Source organism: Lissotriton helveticus, chromosome 5_1 (genome assembly GCF_964261635.1).
Source record: "Lissotriton helveticus chromosome 5_1, aLisHel1.1, whole genome shotgun sequence".
Lineage (NCBI taxonomy): Eukaryota > Metazoa > Chordata > Amphibia > Caudata > Salamandridae > Lissotriton > Lissotriton helveticus.
The window spans coordinates 1834306840-1834329458 of NC_136065.1; the positions used below are offsets into that span (position 1 = coordinate 1834306840).

At 46.1% G+C, this 22619-nt stretch overlaps 2 long non-coding RNA genes across 2 annotated transcripts in view; both read right to left on the reverse strand.

Annotated features, from left to right (window-relative positions):
- LOC144755874 (uncharacterized) overlaps positions 1 to 22619 on the reverse strand; it is a 499059-nt gene that overhangs the window by 232582 nt on the left and 243858 nt on the right. The window lies entirely within an intron of this gene.
- On the reverse strand, positions 6084 to 6729 carry LOC144755875 (uncharacterized). The gene is made up of 2 exons (XR_013594984.1): positions 6595 to 6729; positions 6084 to 6252 (listed from the first exon to the last, which is right to left on the reverse strand). It is a non-coding gene; the product is annotated as an uncharacterized LOC144755875 (long non-coding RNA).

Genomic DNA, 22619 nt, shown 5'->3' on the forward strand with positions numbered 1-22619 from the left:
GCGCCCATACCATCTGTCAGGTTCTCCCGCCAGTAATGGGCGATCGCCTCTCGCAGGTGTTGGACATAGCTGGGTTGCTGAAGATGCCACGAGGACATCCTCCACCGGAATGGCTGTTGCGTCCTACGGAGTGCAACCTTGATCGAAACTGGGGAATGATCAGATAGCCCCCTCGGCAATATCGCAGCTTCCCTTACTCTGCTCAGGCAGACATCATGCACAAATATATAATCCAGTCTCGAGAAGGAGCCATGCACCGCAGAGACATACGTGTACTCGCGCGCTGCCGGGTGCATATGTCGCCATACATCAACCCATCCCAGTCCCTCAGCCATAGCATGCAACCGGGTAGGGGAGACGGGGAGAGGGCTAGCAAGTGATCCCTGTCGCCTCTGACGATCCACACACACATCCATCACCTCGATCCAATCACCCCCGACCACAGCCAACAACTCCGGGATGTCCTCCCACACCATAAACAACCTCTCGGACAGGGCCCACTGCAGAGGGGGGGGGCATAGACACTCCCCAGGACCACAGGCTCCGCTCCCACCATACCTTTGACAAAAATATAACGACCCTGAGGGTCCGCCCATTGCCTCTCATGTACATAGGCCACTCTGCGATGAATTAAGATGGCCACCCCTCTGGAGCCCCTAGCAAATCCCGCATGGAAGACCTGGTGATAGCCAAACCTTTGTAAACTAAGAACTTTAGACCCCATCATGTGCGTTTCTTGGAGCAAGAGCACATCGGCAGACTCCCTCTTCCCCCAACGCAAAACAGCTCCTCGTTTAATCTTATCCAACATTCCCCTGACATTCCAGGTGATCACCCGTAGAGACGCTCCGGGGAGGCCAGGAGACTCTTCAGCCATGATCAATTGAGAAACACCAAATAGGCCCACTGTGCCACCCCACACCCCGCACCTTTTGCAAAACATCTATAAACAGCACGTGCATTACCCCCCATCCTCCCCAAAAACCCAAAACAACAACAATAGCATCCCCTGCTTGACTCCCTCCCTCAGTCAACTTCCTCACAGCCCCACCCTCCCCATGTCTCAGTTCCCAACACCCACCACCCCCATACCTCAGAAAACGCTGAAGTACCTGTCGCGGCATGGGCAGCCCCAGGCCCAAAACAGAGGGCCTAAGACCAACCATACCAATGGATCCCAACACCCCTTAGAAACAGTAAAGCCCGCCCCTCCCCCAATCGACACCCACTGTGTGGTGGTCGGAGGCCCCTGTCCAGTCGCCCCCGAGCTTCCATCCTCAATACCACTTATAGCTAAGCCATCTCTGAGAACACGCAGTGTATATAGTGTCAATGTTATCAAAAGATGAAACCTGACCGTGGGTCCCCGGACAGTCCTAGTTCACAGCGTTTGCGAAGAAATACTCCCCTCCTTAGGGTCTCAAGAATTGTCTTCAGAGTGGTCAGATGTAACAGCCCCATTATCTTGTGTCGCGCTGGCTGATGCGGATCTCTTCCGTGACCGGGACCTCCGATGTCGTCCGCCTCGGGCCGGCTGGCCTCTCTGCTCCTGCGATGAACCACCAGGGCCACCTGGATTCAGTCCAGGTTGAGCGTGTGGCCTGATCGGCACGGATTCGTCAGTCCATCGGAAGACTTCCTCAGGGGAATCAAAAAAGTGAGTTCGGGATTGATAGACAACCCTCAGGCGGGCCGGGTACAGTAGAGAATACTGGATCTTCAGCCCCCGTAGTTTTGCCTTAGCTTCCACGAAGGACCGGCGCTGCTGCTGTACCAGCTTGGTGTAGTCGGGAAAGATCATGATCTTCCGATTTTCATACGTGATGGAGTCTCTGGTTCTCGCTTCGCGCAGGATAACGTCCCTGTCATGGTAATTCAAAAGCCTGGCGATTACAGGTCTAGGATGTTCACCTTCCGGCGGTCTCTGTGTCAAGGCCCGGTGTGCCCGTTCAATGATAAAGCAGTTGGAAAGGACCCCCGAGGGGAGCCAACTCTCCAGCCATTGGGTTAGGAACAGTTCCATATAGCCAACAAAGCGAAGGTTGTTCCTACGTGCGCGTCCTTCCGCATCCTCCACCCGGGTCGCCAGGTGCTTTTGAGCGTGTTCCATCGCCGCCATCTTGCGTTTCAGGGATCCAACATCGTCTTCGACCACCGAAATCCTCGATTCTGCCTCCGTGATCCGTGCCACAGCATTTCGCAGATCCTGGCGCAACAGAGTCACATCTGCGCCCACTGCCCCAATCTTTGCGTCCAGCATGTCCCTGGACTGGGTGATTGCCACCATGAGCGCCGCATTATCCGGCCCCGCTCCAGCTCCACCACCGGCCGTTCCGGACCCCCCACTGGGCCCCGTGAATTTATCGATGGGTCCCTGCTTGGGCGGACCGCCACCACCCCTGGTCATGGCTGCTGGTACTCGTGGGGCAGCAAACTGGGAAGGGGCTGCGCAACCAGGACAGCACGGCAGGTCCTCTACTTCCAGGCGAAAGTATCCGGGGCCCCACCGCCGCCGGACCCGAATCGATCCTCCGGTGATCTAGGGTCAATGTCGCGGAGCAAGTGCAGTCCAACACCGCTGCACCGGTGACCAGGCGTCTCTCCCAGCCTCACAGCCGACCCCACCAAACAACGGACCCGGAGGGGCCCCAGACAGTCCACAAGCAGCCCCGAGCCAGTCCAGTACACCAATCCGCCCAAGGGCCCAAGGTCTGCCCCAAGGTGCAGCTCCGCAGTGGTACTCACAGTCCGCTTCAGCTGTCCCGGCTCCCCAGGCCCCACCTCCGGTCCGGCCGGCTCCGGGAGCCCGAAAATCGAGGCCCCGGCTGCGCAATGCCCACGCAGGCCTCAGTGTCTTTCAAGGGGCCCGTCGCTCACCCAGCACCTCCACAAGGAGCAGCGAGACAGTCCAGCGCCCAGTCCACTGCAATTCGGGGCCTCCGCCGTCCGGGGTCCGGCCGCCGGCCGAGCGGTCTGCCCGGCTGTCGGGTCACCTCCGCGGCTTGCTCCAAAATCTAGGCCCCGGTCTCAGTGTCGGAGACCAGGCCGCACGTCTCTGCCGGCGGTGCTGCTTCACCAGACGGCTCAGGGAAGCCGTTCGCGGCACCGGAGGGTTCCCAGCGCCGTACTACACACTAGCCCTGAGAAGATATGGCTGGATGGGCTCAGGGGCCAGGATAAGCCGGCGGGAGCTCTACAAGGCTGCGACCGCCATCCTCGCCCGTCAAGCCACGCCCCCCAAATTATGTCATGTTTAACTCACGATTCCCACCCAGACATAGTTATAAGGGATGTTAAATTAATTTGTAAAAATGTTGCCAAAACATGACCAAACTCGTGAAAAGGAGGGACCCTCAAGAAACAAGATGGTTTAACGCTGAGAGTACCGGGGTGCATAAAGATCTTAAGAATGCCTTGCATGCAATCCCCCGTGACCGAACTTTAATCAAGAGAGCAAGGCAAACTTATAAACGAGTAATTAAACAGAGAAAAGATGTAAAGAGAAGATAAGCATGGGAAGATCTTGAAAGAGCTAGTGCTCTCAGGGATTCTAAAAGTTTCTGGGAGGATATCAATCGCCCCCTTTTCACAAACGAGGTAAAAAGCATGGAATCAACAATACTATGGGAAGCCTGGGAACTTCATTTTACAAAAATCTTTAATCCAAACTGCATCTCTCCAGATGAACAAAGAGACGGACTAGTAATTAGCTTAGATACAGCATATCACTTTAGTTCCTCCCTGACTGTTAGTGAGGTTAAAGATGCTCTAACAAAGGGTATTTCTTCGAAAGCACCAGGCCCTGACGGGTTGCCCCTGGATTTATTTAAAAGCAACCACAAACTATGGGCTCCATTGCTGGTTAGTGTTTTTAAAGCTGTAATAGTGGGACATATCCCCTCATCATGGAAAGAGGCTGTAGTGGTGCCTATCTACAAAAAAGGTAATAGAAACGATCCAGCATGCTACAGGCCCATATCCCTAATTGATTCCACGTGTAAAGTCTTGGCGAGGGTAATTCTTGCATGTTTGGAATCTTTGGCTAATGGCTCTGGTCTCCTATCCAACACTCAATATGGCTTCAGCAGGGGCATGGGAACAAACGAACAGTGCCTCAACCTGTCCCTGATCATGGGTAAGTACATGAAGGCGAGGAGGGGTAAATCCACCTTGCCTTCATGGACTTATCCAGCGCATTTGATAGAGTGAACAGGGGGAAGTTATGGAATTCAATGGAAAAAGGGAGCTGTGAGGAGCCTCTTATAACCCTGTTGCGGAGGTTTCACGCCTCTACTACTGTTTCCATCCGTTATGGCCCCGGGGCGAGAAGACTGGGTAAATTCTTTCAACGGAGGGGGTTTGTCAAGGGTGTATCTTGGCCCTTTTTTTATTCCTTTTATATACAAATGGCCTGGAGGCCTTTCTTTTCAAGCAACAATTAGACTTTCCCAGCATAGGAGGTAAATCAGTGCCCCTGTTGTCATACGCAGACAACTCTGTCCTGATGGCCTTGACGGCCAATAGCCTTCAAAAAGCCTTGAATGCCTTTACTGACTTTATGTTGGCATTAGACTTGAAAGTACATTTTAGCAAATCTTTTATTTTGGTGTGTGGTCCTAAACCAACGAAAACAAGGACATTTGTGGTGAAGGATAAGATAATAGACAAGGTGCTCAATTTCACTTATTTAGGGAATGTTTTTAATAACAAATTAAACTGGGGGCAACTTACCGTGGCCAGAGTCCAACACACTAGCAGAACAGTGGAGGGACTGTTACGCTTTGCTTGCAAGCTAGGACATAAGCCAGTAGCGGAGATGATAACCCTATACAAATGATATAGGCTACTGATATACAAGTTTATGAGTAGCCACTTTCGGGGCAGGAGTATGGGGATATCACAAGAGCAACCAGCTACAAACCCTGGAAAATAAAAAAAAATTTAAATTAATAATGATCCCTGTTAGTTCTTCCAATGCTTTGGACTTTTTAAGGGATAGAATAAATATTGCACCATTGATCCTTTGGGGGGAAAGTGTGGACATCATAGGACTTATGATTCTCAAGAAGTGTTCTTAGAGATTGCCTTTTCCTTGAAAAAGCTCTTGCCATTCCCTGGCTCCGATATGTCAAAGAAAATCTTTACAAGATCGGGTTAGGGCACTATTATGATAATCCCGACTGTATTCAAATTAATATGAAATTGACGATAAAAAAATGCCTATTATGCTGAATTATGTATGTCTAGTCGGGATTGTGAAACACACAATTTAATCTGTCTTTTACTAACCAAGTTCATTCATGTTTCCTTATGACCAGATTTAGACTCTGCACGTTGCACTTTCTTGTGGCTTTTCCTAAACCGGTGAGTTGGTGTGAGAGACTAATTCCCTGTCTGTGCAACTATTTAGCCCAACAAAGCACGATGCACGTTGTACTGTTCTGCAATCTCTACAAAGATCCAAGGGCACGTTTTATCAAACCTGTCTTGTGTGATATTAGACCCTGTTCCTATCAGGAGGGTTTTAACTTCTTATGCTCTTTATCTACTGCTGCTATTTGTAGTGCTATGCTTAACTTTACTCGAACTGCCTTATCAATTAGGAAGCGGTATGAATCGTAATATGAAACTACGTTTTTAAATGATTTTATAGTATCATTTATTTAATATTTATGTGTGGAATATAACTATGATGATTACTATGATGAATTAATTTTAGTAATTATGACATGCTTGCAGGGGGAGTTAGAATAATGTTGGAAGTGGATATATGTGTTGAATCCTACATTTTTAAAGTTTGATCATGTATTTTGTGACAGTCTTTTTTTATGATTCTTAAGAATCGAATAAAGTTATTTTGACTGATTGATAGGAATGGGGAGTTAGGAAAAGGTGAGACAAAGACAAACACAATATTCATCAAGTTGATGAGCAGCACATCATTATCACATCTGTTGCAGATAATCAAGGAATGGCACAGTTCAGTTACTAAATGTATTGCATACAGTCTTTCAGCTCCAGAGGCTCAAGTTATCTATTGTTCTGTTAACTAGGTTTGAAAAATGCAAAATAGGATAGACCCACACAGTTCTACAAAGTGTTAATGTTAAGAAAAATAATACTGTATAAATGCCAAAATGGACTGCACATCTGCATTCTTCTTCTCGAAATGTCCTTTTAAGTGCAGGGCTGAACTGCTGCGGAAAGCAGGAATGTTATGAAGATTTTGTTCCATGCAGAAGAAGAGAAGGCCTGTAGAATGCAAAAAAGTAAATGTCCATAATGTAGAGTCAAGCAGAAGGTAAACTTTATGTTAAATGAGGAACAGGAGGGCAGAGCATAGGGTGGTGCAGTCATGTGCGCTTAACTGAGAAGTGAGAACAATGTTTTACCACCAATTTCAGGCATGTTTATCTATTATATCATCTGTGTGTACCAGGCTGATCAATCTAACAGATGTCACATGTCATAACATTTAGCTGATTGCCTCCATCATATGACATATGTGTCCAGTAATAGTCCCCCTCAGACCACACCAAGAGGCGTTTGACATTACAGCCAGCACACTACTCAGCATTTCCCAAATCAACGCACCTCTCTCCCATCCACAGAACTGAGCAGGCCTTTTTCAGTCAAGTTGTTTCCCATTGAAGTAGATAGGCATTGGCTGCCTACTTCATGGTGTTGGTGTAGTCCCATCCGGGCTCCAGGTCCTGACCCAAATGAGGCTGACAGCAATAGACCTGTAGTGTTGATGAACAAGAAGAGCAAAAGAATTTGAGCATTTTATGTAGTTTGTGAACTAAACTGACATAAGTACAGGAAAAGAGCGGACCATGGAAGAAAAATTATAGTGAAGTGTTAAAGAAAGGCAATAATTCATGCAGAATCATACATCGGGGCTCAAACATTACAAATCAAGTTTACAAATTAGTTGAAAACACCTTACCAGCCACCACCCGCATCATCATTCACTCATATATCACTCATTGGTGCAATAGTACCTGTTAAAAGTGTAGTGCAGATTTGTCTATTGCATTTTCTCTTTTCCCATGGAAGTAACAAACAGTGGATGTGTTATATAATTAATGATCTTTAATAGCAGCCCAGTTAGGGACTGAAAAAAGGAGGTTAGTGTTGGGAGGCATTGTCTTAATGCCCCTCAATTTATTTAGGAGGCTTCTTCTTTGCACACTTGTCCAACTCCACTCCATACATGAGACTAAATGGTAGGACTGCATAAGTCAGACACCAAATACATACATTTTCTTTTATATACCTTTTATCTTTGATTTTTTTTGTAAAGCAGTTTGAAAATAATGTATTAAAATTCTGTTCTGGCTTACTTGGTGATTCTCACACTCGGGGTAGGAGGGTCACCCAGAGTTGCTCAAATAACACACTTGATTCTGACCAATTTCCCTCAGCCTCCTCTTGTGCTGTAACAGTGTTTCATGATAGCCAAAATCTCCACAGTGAGAGACCGGTCCTTCTGACTGTGACAATTGATCCCAGCTGCACTGAACACATGCTCAGAAGGTACAATGGCTACCGGACAAGCCAGATACTTTATTACCAGCCTGATGAGCTCTGTCCATTGTCATATCTTCCCGTACCAATAGACCAATGGGATTTGATCCAGAGAGTCTTGGAGCATCCTCTGAATAGTCATTGGTGCTGCCACCTCCTCGAACTCTGTTGCCTTTCTCTCTGCACTTGACTTAAGCCCTGCCGCTTGAAACCAAGCCATTGCAGAGGGTGGATCCATATCATCTTTTGCTGGTGTTGCTGGTAACAAAGGTGGTGGCTGTGGGACAACAGCCCTGCCCTCTCTGGAAGTTGAAAGCTACACAACACAACTTTTTCCTGGGCCTCTAACTTGTAGCAGTTTTTCTTCTCTTGCTTGATCAACAATCCAAGTTTTGTAAAGTGAATCATCCCCATTTGGAAAAAGGAATGAAAGTGGCCAGTATTTGTTTGTTCTGTGGATCGAATATTATGACACATATGTACTCATTGGAGGACACAATCTCTCTTTGTAGCCTTAGATTAACAGCCAAAGGAAGAATTATGCTTTGAGCCAACTCATATGCTGATTTGCTCACACCGGCAAACCTTTGCGACACCTTTTTCAACTGGTCCTGTAGGAGAGTCAACATCGGGATTGGTTGGCTTATCAAACTGTCATCCTTGCTGGCTTCCCGTGTGGACACCTCAGAAGGATGTGCATTTCAGTCAGCCATTTGACTTGCCCCCATTTGTTTTTTTTTCATGGTCATGCTTTTCTTAGTTGCACTGTCTCCCCTTTGAAGGACATAGTCGATGATTAGTCTGTACTGCTCAAACAGACATTGCAACATGTAGTGGGCCAAGTTCCAACGTGTTGGCATCTCCTGTATGAGGGCTTTAAGTGGCACTCTATTAGCACACTAAATGATCCTCAACTGCTTCCGGGCTTTAAAAGAATGGCTGAAATGAGTGCAGATTCTTCAGCAGGTGGCCAGTATGTTGCTATGTCTTCTTTTTTGAGAAAGTCCTGCATAATCAGGTTAATGCAATCTGCCAAACACAGTACCCTGAAATATCCACCATGTGCAATGGCTTTGACTATATTACTGCAATTTTCCATGACAACAAATCCTATTCTGACACCTCTCGGTCGAAGCCATTCAAACACCTTGCTGTTAACCTCTTCAAAGATGTTTGCAGCTGTATGGGATTTCTCCATGACAAACAGTGCTACTGTTGCATTCTGCCAAATTCCCTTAAACCTTTTCTCAGTGCTGAGCCCTGCAGATAGCTGTTGCCTAACCCCCACAAAAGAGATCCAGTGTCTAATGATACACATGTAATCAGTTGCTTGACAACTGGTCCACATGTCTGTTGTCAGGCGGCTAGTGTGAACGGCACTCTGCTGCATAGCTCCGGCAAAATAAGTCTGTCTGGGAACCTTCCATTTTGGGCAGATGGCTGCCACAAATTTTAAAAAATCTCACTTCTTCCATTAAAGAAAAAGGGAGAATGTCCAGCGCTAACAGTTTAGCCTGCTTCTCTATGTACAAACTTGCCATTAGGTCATTGCATTCATACGGCCCCTCCAGCCTAAACATTCCCATAATAGTAGCTTAGATTTTTTTTTGTGGTGCCACTGACACAGGCGACTTCTGTAGAGAACCAGGAGGTGGTAGACTCAATGTGCATCTTGGGAGAGTCCCTGTATGTGGCAGAGGTGTCTGCATTTAAGTTGAATACCATTTAAAGGTTCCTGATGCAGGTGATGCTGACACACTACAGGGGACAGGGCTGCTTTGTGTAATGCCATCATCCTCTTCTTCCTCATGACCACCTTCTTCTTCCATCACTGTGCACTCATCTGCTTCCCATCTCTCATCACCACCACCAAAAACTATATTTTTAAGATGCTCCTCCCACCAGACTCTATGAGGTTTTCTCAGAGGGGACAATACTATATTGTGAACCTGGCTTACCTCGTCACACACTTGTGTGGCAAATGGAGCATATAGCAATGTTATCCTCTTGCTTGCTGATCGCAAAGAAGTCCCAAACTGGAGAGGAGAACATTTTTAGTGTGCCTCTGCCAATGCCTGAAGAACTGTAGGAACTAAGCTGTGCCATTTGCCTCTCTGTAGGGTGTACTTCACTTTCCATAATTTTTAGGCTTTCAAGAACTTTCCTTTTCCCTTGTCTCTCAGGGCAGATTTTGTACTCACCCGCGATCCAATCGATGTCCAGATCATCAGAAAGGGGGCTTGGAGAAGGTGATGGAGTACCCTTTCTTTTTCTTGCTAGAGATTGTGAAGCCAATGATTGAAGAAATCTTGCTCAGCAGGAGGCTTAACCTCCTGTTCTGCTCCTACTTCAGGAAGAACTGTTTATTGCTGGCTGTTGCGCCTCCTGTTATGCACTTTTTCGACAACTCATTTGCTGCTGAGACTATCCTGATCCCTCTCACTGTTCGTCACCGTGACTGGAGTGGCTGCATTGCTAAGAGAAATGGGCTTGGGCTTAGCCTGAGGTTGGGGTGATGCTGCTCATGATGCCTGAGTGCTGCTCCCAGCCTTTTGCTTCCCAGAGACGGGTGCAGCAGGTACACCATGTTTCCTGAAAAAAGTGGAGGCCGGGACACCAGTAGTGGCAATATCCTTCTTCTTTTCCTTCTTATTGGCCATTTTCTTGGCAGGAACACCCTTATTTGGGGTCATCTTCAAGTTCTTTCTTACTCTGGCAGTTGCCACTTAGCTAGTAGCTACACAAGTGGAAGCAGAAGAGGACTCATCTGGTGAACATCACTGACGGCCTTCTGTCTGGCTGTATTGAGTGTAGTGATGTCTCTTGTGCACATAAAAGCAAGCAAACAAGAAAAAAATTCAGTGAAACGTGGCATTTGCAGTTTGAATCTACATACCATATAATTTAGTGAGATCACATCACAAATAATTAACAATAGTGCATCCATCCAAATCATAATAACATAATATCTCATAATCATTTAGATTGAAAAGTTTACTTTATGTGCCTCTTAGGCCTATGAGGCATGTGCGACAAGCAGGGGATGGAGGGGGGAAATGGAATAATCCTTGCAAAAAAGTATTGCTTGTGTGCGCCTATGCCCGCTGTGGGTGCAGGGGAATAATAGAAAAATCCTTAAATATTAATGCTGGTCTGCACCTATGGCCTATGGCAGGTGGTGGGTGCGGGGAAAAATGAAATAATCCTTAAAAAATAAATGTTGTAGATCTGCGCCTATGGCAGGCGACGAGTGCAGGGGTATAATAGAATAATCCTTAAAAATGATGCTTGTCTTTGGTTATGGCCTTTGGCAGGCAGCAGGTGCAGGGGAAGGGAGAACATTGTATAATCCTTAAAAAGATTATTGCTGGGCTTCGCCTATACCCTATGGTAGTTGGTGGTTGCAGAGGGAAAATGGATTGCACCATAAAAAATATTGCTGTGGTCTGCCCCTATGGCAGGCGGGGGTTGCAGGGAACAACCAAATATTTTAAAAAAACATTATTGCTGGTGTCTCCCTAGAGACTATGAGAAATCCTATGGGGGGGCAAATTTGCGCAGGGGGAAACAAAAAAATAGTCATAAACAATGTACAACATACCACTATCATCCTCAAGCACATTAAACTGACATCAGGAAAAAAAATGAACAGAAAAAAAGGCATAGGCCGCTTCTATCAATGTCCCTAGAAAATTGCTTTGAAAAGTTGAAGAAATTGAATTCACAAGCTACACAAAATGACCCCCGGCCACATGGCCACCCAGGGGGAACGCATGGACAACAAAGAACACATTCAGGCCTATTGCAAAAGCAAAACACACTGACTACAGAATGGTTGCCGGCCACCCAGGACAAAGGCATGGACAACAAAGAACACATGGAAGCCTACGACAAAAGCGAAACACAGTGACTACAATATGGCCCCCAGCCACATGGCCACCAAGGGCAAAGACATGGACAACAAAGAACACATGCAGGCCTATGGCAAAAGCAAAGCACACTAACTACACAAAACGAAGTGACTAACCTGCCACATGGCATGGAGAACGAAGACAAAATGGTGGCACATAGCAAACACACATGTACACTGGCCACAGAAAAAAAATGGCCACTTGGCCAGCAAAGAAAGGAGGCATGGTAAACAAAGAAGAGAACACTACCAATAATTCAGCAGTGCCAAAACCAAAGCCATTAAGTGCCGAAACCAAAACCATTAATTCAGCAGTGCCAAAACCAAAACCAAAAAAACTTAAACTGTGCAGAAAAACTTAAAATACAAACAACATTTTACATTTAAACCAAGTCCATCCTTATATGAATATATGTTTAAAAAACATATACCACATAAACAGTTGTTTAATACATACCCAATTCCTTGTAATAATAGCTGGCTGGTCGTGGCCCGTGGCATGAGCAGACTAGGCCCCACAGTAAAGTTAGCTAAATAATAGTGCCAAATTCACAAACAAAATAGACAAAAATGGAGAAAAAGTACTTCAAACATTTTTAAACCAGGCCCGCAGCCCTCCCGAACCTGTGCAAATGTTTTCCCTTAGAACAAAACAAAGAATAAGTTATTGCAAAAGAGGCAGCTGCTGCAAATTCCCACAATCAAATAAAAAAATGAAGAAAAAACAAAAAAGGCATCAAAATAATGGTGCATGCCCTCCATCAAACAACAAACTTATCCAAAGGTTCTTTAAATTTAATCCTTAAAAATCCAATGGTATATGCAGCAGGGTTTTCAGACAAAGAAGAGAGTCGTCATTTTCCCTCAAAACCGAAATGAAAAGTGACCAAGGGATGAACAAAGCACTAGGAGAAGTCTTCTGGACTGGAAGAGGAAGTTAGAGCCTCTGTGGCACTTCCTTCTGTTGAAAAAAAAAAGTAAAATAAACAACTGCATTTCGCTCTAAAAAACTATCTGAACAGTGTGTTTGGGTAGAATACTTATTCGTAAATCCATTTGAGTCGATTTTGCTGCTTCTAGAGTAGAAAATCTACTCGGGAAGCAGCACTCCAAATGTGACCGCCCTATTTACAGAATGGCACTGAAAGGCTTCCTAGTGACTAGAAATCGCACGATGGGACGCCAAATCTCTCTCACCACCCAGCTTGCCAGAGCCTCGCGTTGTTCCCATTGTCATTGCGTTGCTCGAATAGTAACTAAATACAGCCAAGCGGCAAGTGGTGGAATATGGTTGGAACTCCGCATCACAAGCGTAGAGCAGAGTGACCAAATTTCGCCAATGCCGCGAGTGGAATCTAATTTTAGGCCCACCCTACAAAATTAGCAGAGTAAGTCAAATAGTGACTGGGACCATTCAATAACTGAGTTCTACATTGCTAAAAAGTGATAGTGTTTGATTACTAAAATCTCAAATTGAGAAATAAAGAGAACTACAGTAAATGTTATGAAGGCTCAGATACAGAGTCCATAGTCAGAAATTATTCCAAGTACCAATATGCAACAAAAATCACAAGAGTAACAGACAGAGACCCTAGTAATAGCTTGGAAAAATCTCTTTACGCATGGACAAATTTCAGTGAGGAAAACGGAAAGCCTCTGTCTCACCCCTAAAACTAGTTTTTTTATACACAACTTATGCATAAGCAATGAGTAAAACTGCACATTCAGAATGTCATGACTAGCGCTAACATAAATCAGAAGTAAGATTATCATTTAAGGTAGAGAATATCTTCCACTAACTTTCACAACAACAAAAGGCGGAAAATGTAAGACACAATATAAAACATTCTCAAACAAAGACTCATACACTGGTGTGCTAGCAAGCCTGCATCAGAACTTCCAGCAGAAGTGCCCTTCATAATGATACTTTGGGAACACGAAAAGTTTAATTCACAATACATGCTCTCTGAGGAAAATAACCAATCGCGGAACAGTGTACTGTGCTTTGCAAAAACTGTGAGGAGAGAAGACTCATATGGGGATGTTGATCGGGAGGGGAAATAAGCCCGGGCAGAATTGACAAAATACTAGAGCTGCATCTGTCTTCCTTAAATGCTGTATCTAGGAAAATGAGGCATAACTAAACTTCATGAATAATCACCCTTCTAAACATCATAGTTAAATCATTTTCTTTTTTTCTTAAACGTTATTTCCATTTTCTCATAGGTTACAGCACAGCATGGTTATTCACTACGATCCTGAAGTAGTGATACAGAAAAGAAACCACATTTGCAAATCAATTGTGCACAAGTGTACAACAGACCAAAGTCTCAGGGTAGTGTGTACATCATATTTTGTAAAGGCCACATTTAACCTACCTGGAACAGCTAGCTTACTTCCGCAGTCAAGCACAGACCCCCGAGAGATACAACAATAAAACACTGCAAAATGAGAAAGTGGAATGCGTTTCAAATTACCGCACCCCAGTGGGGACTATCCCATTGGGTTGTTGCAAAGCAGGGGTGGCGCTGATTTCTTTTATATAAGATATAAGAGGCTCCCAGATATCTTTTGGTCCGGAGGCAAGTGGTTGAGTCCTGGCATACAGCTCACAGTTAGTATTGCAGTATGTGAGACCATGGAGCCAGTCCTTTACCGTGGGAGAGGATCTACTACCCCATTTGAGCGCTATTTCCCTCTTAGTGAGCAGAAGAGCAATGGCAGTGAATTTACACAGCTTCTTTGGAAGTCCCCCCCTCCCCCCCACGTAACCCAGCAAGGCGATTTCGGGCATAGGAGCAACCTCCAGGAGTATCATTTGTGTTATTGTCCTAAAGATGTATTCCCAAAAGTCTCCAATCGTGGCACAATTCAGGTGGGCAAAATCGGCTTGCGGGCCACCGCACTTAAGACAGTGGTGCAGACGATTCGAGTCAATGGCATGTAAACTAGCTCGGGTCATATAGACCCTCCACAAACATTTAAAGTGTATAAGGTTACATCTGCAATTTAAAGAGTCCTCCTTAGTTTGCTCACAGTAGAAGGACCAGTGCGAATCCTGATTTGGGTGCCCAAGATCCCGCTCCCATGCCCTCCCGTATTTTGGTGTCCCTGCTAGGGATTAATGCCATACAGCTTTATTTAACTTTGAAATTAGGTGTTCTCCCCCGGGACTTGTAATTAGAAGAGTAAGTGGAGGGAAGGACTCAGGCTCCAATGGGTACTCCGAAATCTTAGCTTAGGCACCCTTCATATTCGAGTAAAGACCAAATGATCCATAAATGTGGCCTCACTAAACTGCCCGCCCTCTGTGCTAGAAAAGACATGTCCCCCCGGGAACAAATCCTCGATCTTAGTCATTGAATATGCTGCAAGTGTACGCTGCACCAGTTTTTCCTCTGTAACGGGAAGCCAAGGGTTATTAGCAACAGGGACCTCCCATGAATATAAAGCACCTCCTCTCGTCACTATAGTCAGCTTACGCCAGGCCCTACTAGTGGTGGAAACTGTTTGGATGTCTCTTGGGTCTCTGGGGAATCCCAGCGGATGCACCCTACAGAGTGGAGTGTTATATTCCATATAGGTACCATTATATAGGCCTCGGTAATCTCATTACCCTTCACATATATTATCTGCCTACATTACACTGGTCACGGTTTATAGGGACGGACCTTTTACCTAGATATTACACTGCATTCAGAGCGCTGGTATTCCCTAGTCCGAAAATCTCATATATTATGCATGAGGTTTCTTGGAAGCACAACAGGACTACCATCTACTGTATAAAATATATGTATAAAGTTCATGCCCGACGTCATTCTTAGACCGGCAGAGTAATACAGCAAGCTAGGACCCCTGGGGAGACCTATGGGTATATATACATCACATCCTGCTAAGATAGACAGAGGAGACCAAGGCTTTCCGGCTGACACACTGACCAGAGACGCTGAGGTTCCTGCATGCTGATACATCCCTCGAGGGTGTCCAGCTCAAGACCAGAAAGGAGTCCCATAGTCACTCACTTCAGGTAATGGGGTTGACTAAATCCTAGAGGGATTCTTGGCTTAACACCTACACACAGGCTAAGTACACGTAGGTACATCTAGTTAGGGAGGCATCATAGGCGTATGCATTTTTTTATCATGTGTATTATATACTTGAGTGTATTCATGATTATAGTAAGATGGTCGAACTATACCATCTGTTTACCTTTATAGTACTATTAATCATTTACACCTATACTGTCAAACAGTTGTTGCAGCACATCTATTCTACACCAGAATAACAACTGTTCAATAGATGTTTATTGAAAACGCCCAGCCTGTTTATTCTGTGTATCTCTCTGAGACAGACTAAGTAAGCACGAGTGACTGAGGGAAAGGTAGTATATTGTTTCGCCTGTCCTGAGGGATCAGTGTTGTCATGTTCGATGGTTGCCAGGAACTATTCTCTCCTTGGTAAGAGGAGATTCTAGTGGCACTATGAGCTAGTTCGTACAAAAGGTAAACATACCCGGTGGGGGTGATTAGAGTTTGTCTGACACCAATCCTACAGTGTATGTTGTCTAAACGTGCAGATCCTTTATACTTTTTACAGGAACTACAAGACAGGAGCCGGGAGCACCAGATCAGCTTCAGGCCTAGAGTAGGGAATCCTAACATCCGGAAGATACCAGGAGTGAGTGAAACTACACCGAGCAACTAAATACTAGACCTGAATATTGGGGACCCCAAACCCACCCCTTTCCTATGGTAAGGACAAGGTGTCCCAGCAAACTCTGGGTCGTCCACTCCCCCAGACCAATCTGATGAGATGAGATCTCAACGTGCGAAAAAAAAGTTTTGGGGAGGTCAATGGGAATATTATGAAACAGGAACAAGAACCTTGGGAGGACAGTCTTCTTCACAAGGGCCATACTGCCCGCAAGGGATAGCGGGAGTCTTAGCCAGCACTCAACCTGCTGTTCCAGGTTATGTACCGCAGGGCCAAAGTTTAGCCTGATTATTTGCTTAGTATCTCTGTGGATCTGTACACCCAAATACCTAACCGTCTCCACACACCTGTAAGTGGGAATTCGCACTGCCAGCGAGCAGTGCACTGTGTAAGGGGGAAAATTTCAGATTTTCCCCAATTTATACCCAATTTAGAGAATACTCCAAATCTAACTGTCTCTCTGATGAGCAGTTCCAAATTCTCTTGAGGGTTGCGGACATACAGAATATCATCTGCGTATAGGAAAATTAAAAGTGGTCCCGTTTTGAGCTGGAGACCTCGGTGAAGATGACGTTCCTGGAAATGGCGGACCAGTGGGACCATCGCCAATATGAAAAGCAGCGGGGAGAGTGGGCAGCCCTGCCTGGTGCCACGAGTGAGCGCGAATGAAGGGGACAGTGTGCCATTTAGACGAAGCCTAGCAGTGGGCGGGCCGTACCTTAAAGCAGTGAGATCGATGAATCCTTTAGGGATACCCAGCTTTCTCATCACTGCTAGAAAAAAGGGCCACTCCAAAGAGTCGAAGGCCATTTCAGTATCTAGTAGAACTGCAGCCGCCGGGACTTCAGGAGCGATCCGATGTATGACCGCAAATAATGTACGCAAATTTAACGCTGCCGACCTGTGGGGGACAAAGCCCGATTGAGCCGGGGAGATAATACGGTCCAATAATAAGGCCAATCGCAGCGCGATCATTTTAGCCAAGATTTTATAATCGAGGTTTAAAAGTGATAAGGGCCTTTACGAGCTTCATATAATCTGATCCTTCCCAGCTTTTAGCAGGAGAATTATTACATCCTCACACAAAGTAGGGGGAAGTTCCTTTTGGTCAAGCACCTCGTTATAAACTTCTAATAGATAGGGCAACAGTAAGTCCTTATAGGTTTTGTAGAAGACCCCATTAAATTCATCAAGGCCCGGGGCTGTTGAACCATTTATGGCATTAATGATGCTTCCAATTTCCTCAACGGAAAACGGCTCCACCAGAAACTGCTGCATAAACTTCTTAAGCCACACCATAGCAATCTCTGCAAGATAATTGTTATGATCTGTCTCATCAAGTGACACTCGAGTGGTGTATAAGGTGGCATAGTAAGCTAAAAATTCGGATCTCTGATGTACTGTTTAGGGTCCTCCCAGTAGAGGAGGGTATGTAAGTAATGTATGATAGTCCAGTTGAGGGCCTATGGAGTTGCGTCACTGTACAGCCAGGTCTATCACCCTCCCCATAACACCTTGCGACGGAAAACTTGCCTAAAAAACGGCTTTCACGCTCAGCTGTATATCTGAATTCCATAAGGAGTGTCATGCGGCGGGCGAGCCGCATGGAATTGGGTCACACAACTTGCTATTTATCCAATTCAATTAGTTGCTTCTCAGTGCGCGCGATCGTACCACGCAAGTCTCTGAGCACTCTGGAATGCTTAGAAATACATATGCCAAGCACATATGCTTTAAACGCCTCCCAGGGTGTGGCTCATGAGCTCACCGAGCCTTTGTTCAGTTCAAAGTATTCGACTATAGCCTACCTAAGTTCAGACTGAAACGCTTTGTCCATTAAAGCATGCCCGGGTAATCTCCACATCCTCTCACATCCCTCTGGTCTGGGAATACGTATTTGCAAAACCACTAGGGCGTGATCAGAATAAGTGCTTGGGAGATGTTGGGATGCCTTATACCATGAAGCGAAGTTGGCGGAGACCAGCCAGAAATCTAATCTGGTCCAATTACCATACTGAGCGGCATAGTGGGTATATACGCGACATCTCCCGGATTGCGCTGACACCACACGTCTACAAGACCATATGATTCACACATTGCTAACAATACGTGGCGTGCGCGTGGTTTAGTATCCGGGGATTTGGACGTGCTATCCCACTCAGGATCTTACAGAAGATTAAAATCACCCCCATACATATACAGTCTGCATCTAGTTGTAAAAGCTGTGCGTGGAGACCTTGGAAGAACTCTGGGCAGTCAACATTACAAGCGTTTACACAGATTAACACAATTCGGTAGCCCATCAAGAGTCCCTCCACCGAAATGTAACGCCCCTCCCTGCCTATGTGTGCTTTTGTGAAGTGAAAAGGCACCCTCATATGAATCATTACAGCTGTGCACCGTGCATATGTGATATAGCCTGCAAAGTAGCGGTGTGGACCCCAACCCGAGGCGAAAGTTGTGGTGGGAGCTTTAGGCAAGTGTGTTTCCTGTAAAAAAGGCAATGTCGACACAGTGTCGCTGTAAATAATGCAAGACCAGCCTCCCTTTCTTAGCATTGTTAAGCCACCAAATGTTCCAGGTGATTAATGTAAGATCTGAAAATGGTGTCAACCTACCCCGTTCCGGCATCCCGGTTCTCTAGCAATGACTGGGCTTGTGCATTACAATAGAAACATACCATGCTGTAGTGAATAAACAGTATAAGAACTATTGACAGCCCCAAAAAGCTAGCGTACCCCCCTTCACCCCCCACTCATCCCTGCGCACTCTTACGCAGGGAGTGTCCCAGATGAAAATGCTTGGGCATGCATCATGTAGACACCCTCGTACCACTAGATGGAGCAATACTAGATACATTTCACAAAATTTAAACACACACAAAGTGGTTAACACTTGGGGTGTGGCAACGCTGCGCCAGTTACCCCACCTGTAAAATCATGCAAGAAACATTTAATTCGCTCAATAATAAGAAGTTGCACACAACAATTAGCAGCTGTCCGGCAGTGTAGGTTAAGATGATTACTCGTTGGAGAATAAATCTACGCTGGCCACCGAGCCACTGTTAAGGGGGGATGCTCCGGACAAGTCCTTGTCCTCGTGGCTGCTGCTGTTCCCTTTATAGCCTCTACAAAATTCTTGCACCGCAGTGGGAGTGTCAAATATGCGAGAACGACCCTCAATGTCCACTCGGAGGTGCACTGGATATAACATGCCGTATCTTAGACCCAGGTTTCGCAGTGTAGCCTTCACGCAGGTGTACTTTCTCCTGGCTTCCGGCACCATGATGATGAATTCTGGATATAATGCCAATGCCGAGCCCCGCCAGGTTATGGAGCCCCACTCTCTCACCAACCTCAGCACAGTGTCTCTGTCCCAGAATTTAAAAGACGGGCAATGATGGGCCTAGGTGGACATCCCGGGTTAGGGCGGGAGCCAAGAGAGCGATGGGCTCTTTCTACATGAAAGGTGTGAGTGAAGGCATCCTTGCCAAAAATGTCCGTGAGCAGAGTCTCGACTAATTGATCCATGTGCCCCGTGTTGGAGGACTCCGGGACGCCTAGAAGGCGGACATTGTTGTGCCTACTGCGCGCCTCCATGTCCTTCTTCTTTATGGCAACCCCCTAAAGTAATTTTTTATGCGGTCTAGCCGCTAGGTAGATTGTGCTGCGCAATCTTCCAAATCCGACACCCTGCCCTCCACCGTGTCTAGGCATTTCTCATGCATGTCCAGCTTGGTGCCCATTTCGTCCAAGCGTTTGTCTAGGGTGTGGAAGCAGTCGTCGAGGATCTTAATACCCGCCCTAGTTCGAGGAGCAATGCACTCAATCCTGTTGGGGCATCATTAAGGCTGGTTTCCTCTGTGCCCCCCTCAGCCATGTTGCCACCAGACTCAACAGATTGCTCGGCAGGCCTCCCAAATTGTAGTAGGCGTTATTTGGGGTCTTTCTGCCCCATTCTGTCCCTGCCGGGCATGTTAGTTACCAGCCTGTTCCAGGGCACAACTAGAGATCTCAGCCGCAAATAATTGTGTGACTACCAACCTACTGCGAACCAAATATCATACAGGACCTCGCGGCCAGCCGGTCGGCCAATGTGGTAGGTTAACAGTACCCAGCCTCTTCGAAATGGCCCACTCGGTGCCTCACCAGACCAATCCAGCAGCGGCCTGGTCCTAGAACTATAAGTAGCAGCTCTGCTATGCCTACAGGGCAACAGTGCATGGGATCAGTCTCCCGGTGTCATGAGGCAGATGTTGCACACCTCAGTGCGTCCGCTGGTATCTGATTGGCGTGAATCTGTAACAGGCGCCGCCCGGCAAGCCTGACTCCCCGCGGCCCCCCGAGCCGGCCCAAACAGCCGTATGGTTGGCCCCCAGGCTCACCCGCGGTCCCTCTCACGGCGGGTCCTCCGGGGATAAAATGGTCGGTCTGCGGCTGAGTATGGAGATCATGAGGACAAGTAGATCGAGCTCACCTGCTGGGCAGTGAGATCGTGTGGCCGATTCGACGGCGGGTAAGCTGCTGGAGCCGCGCTCTGCCACTGTGTTCGGCGCGGCCTAGCCTCCAGCCACACACCGCTCTCTACACCAACTCTTACCCCAGCCTCCCGCGGTCTCCGCTGCCGTAGTTAGAGCAGGGCTGGACTGGGAACTAAAACCGGCCCTGGCAATTTGCTCGGACGCGCCCCCCCGGGGGTTGGGGGTGTCGCCGAGCTCTTTGCCAGGGCCGGTTTTTGGCCGATTTTGTTACAGGGACGATTTTGCGGCTATGCTGTAAAAACGGACGCGTAACAAAAACGGCCCCCAGTGGCCCAAAACCGTCCCTCACCCGTGCGGTGCACCGGGGGATTGCCCGATGCCCGCTATGGTCAGTCCGGCCCTGAGTTAGAGCCGGTCAGACGCTACGGCCGGCTCCGATGTACATTGGCACCTTGGGGCAATCAGTAACATCGTCCCACACTGATCACGGCCAGGATGAAAAGCAGGATGAGCGAAGGTGTCGAGATCGCTGGCGGAGCCTCAGCGCTGCACGGCCATCTTGGTCAGCAGCCCGAATGTGTATGAAACGTCTTCACATACAGGTTTATATCTTTCTGGAATGACCACCCAGCAACAGACTTTCAGTGTGCAATCAGTGTTAGGCATATGGAAGATTGAAAATTCATCTAAATAATATTGTTAAAATTACAATCTTGGCAACTCCACAAACCTGTTGAGTTTGTCACCTTTGCACATTTTCACCTGATGATATTTCCCACGGTTTTTTACATATATTTTCCCTATAAAAACGTGAAATTTTCTAAAAATATATATTTTGCATGTTTTTCTGCCTCATGAAGTCTTTTCACCTTTTTTTAAACGTGTTTTACTAAATTCGCAAAGTTTTAGAAAGAAACTTCACGAAGTTGAAACAATACATCTTTGTACATTATATACACACCTCTGTTAAATGGTTTTCTGTTCTTAGAACTTGAACACTACTTGCCTGATCTCCAATTTAGCTTGTTGTTAGGGTTTGCTTAGCACGAAGCGGACCGTATTTAGTCACGGCTGTGCTCTACAATTCTGGATAACATATTAACATAAGAGCAAAAATGAAGCAGTAGAGGAAGTTGGGCATATGGATTGGGTATTAGAAAGAATCAAGAACTACTTCCACTACAGTTGGAGACACAGGTGAAGTAGTGTCCTCTGCAATCAAGAGATTTTATTTCACATGCTTTGTCTAGGATGTTAGGACTGTAGCAAACCAGTTGTGCCACACATGGCACCGACTGTCTTCAGCCAAGCCTTTCAGAAGGACATGGCAGTTCAGGAATATCTTGCTATGCCAAAGGACTTCTTTCTTTTGCAGTCCATTGCATAATTCCCACTTTTGACACCTGTGATCTCTTCATGCATTGGATACAACTAAAGAAATTACTGTTCTTTCAACAACCGAAAATTAACCCCAGGTGCTTTTAGTTAGCCAGTTCCCGTCTAAACTTGCTAAAACTCTTGATAAATTAAAGCAAATGATAACTACTCATACATACATTGAATACATATTTTAATTCATATGTTTGTCATATTAATAGAGACTTCTCTTGAAATTTGGATTCTTCTGATTTTGCGCTTAGTATATTCTCTAATAATAAATATGTGGAAGATCTAGATCCACAGCATTTTTGAAGCAATTTTCTTAGTATGTGAGACTGGCCATATTAGTTGCTATTATGATGAAAGGGAAATGACTTAAAGTAAGTTGGTGGAGCAAACAATGTAATTTCTGTTTTACAATATCGGTTCAGGCTGGTGAAAAGGCACGCTAGCCCAATGCCTGAACCTACAATTGATTATCGGAAATACACTGTGGCAAAGAAAGGCACATTATATATGGCGTTCATGAATCTAACTTCTGAGTTTTATCGGATCAATAGATCTAAATTGTGGAGTGTGTTGGCCGATCTGGGGGGTGGATTATAA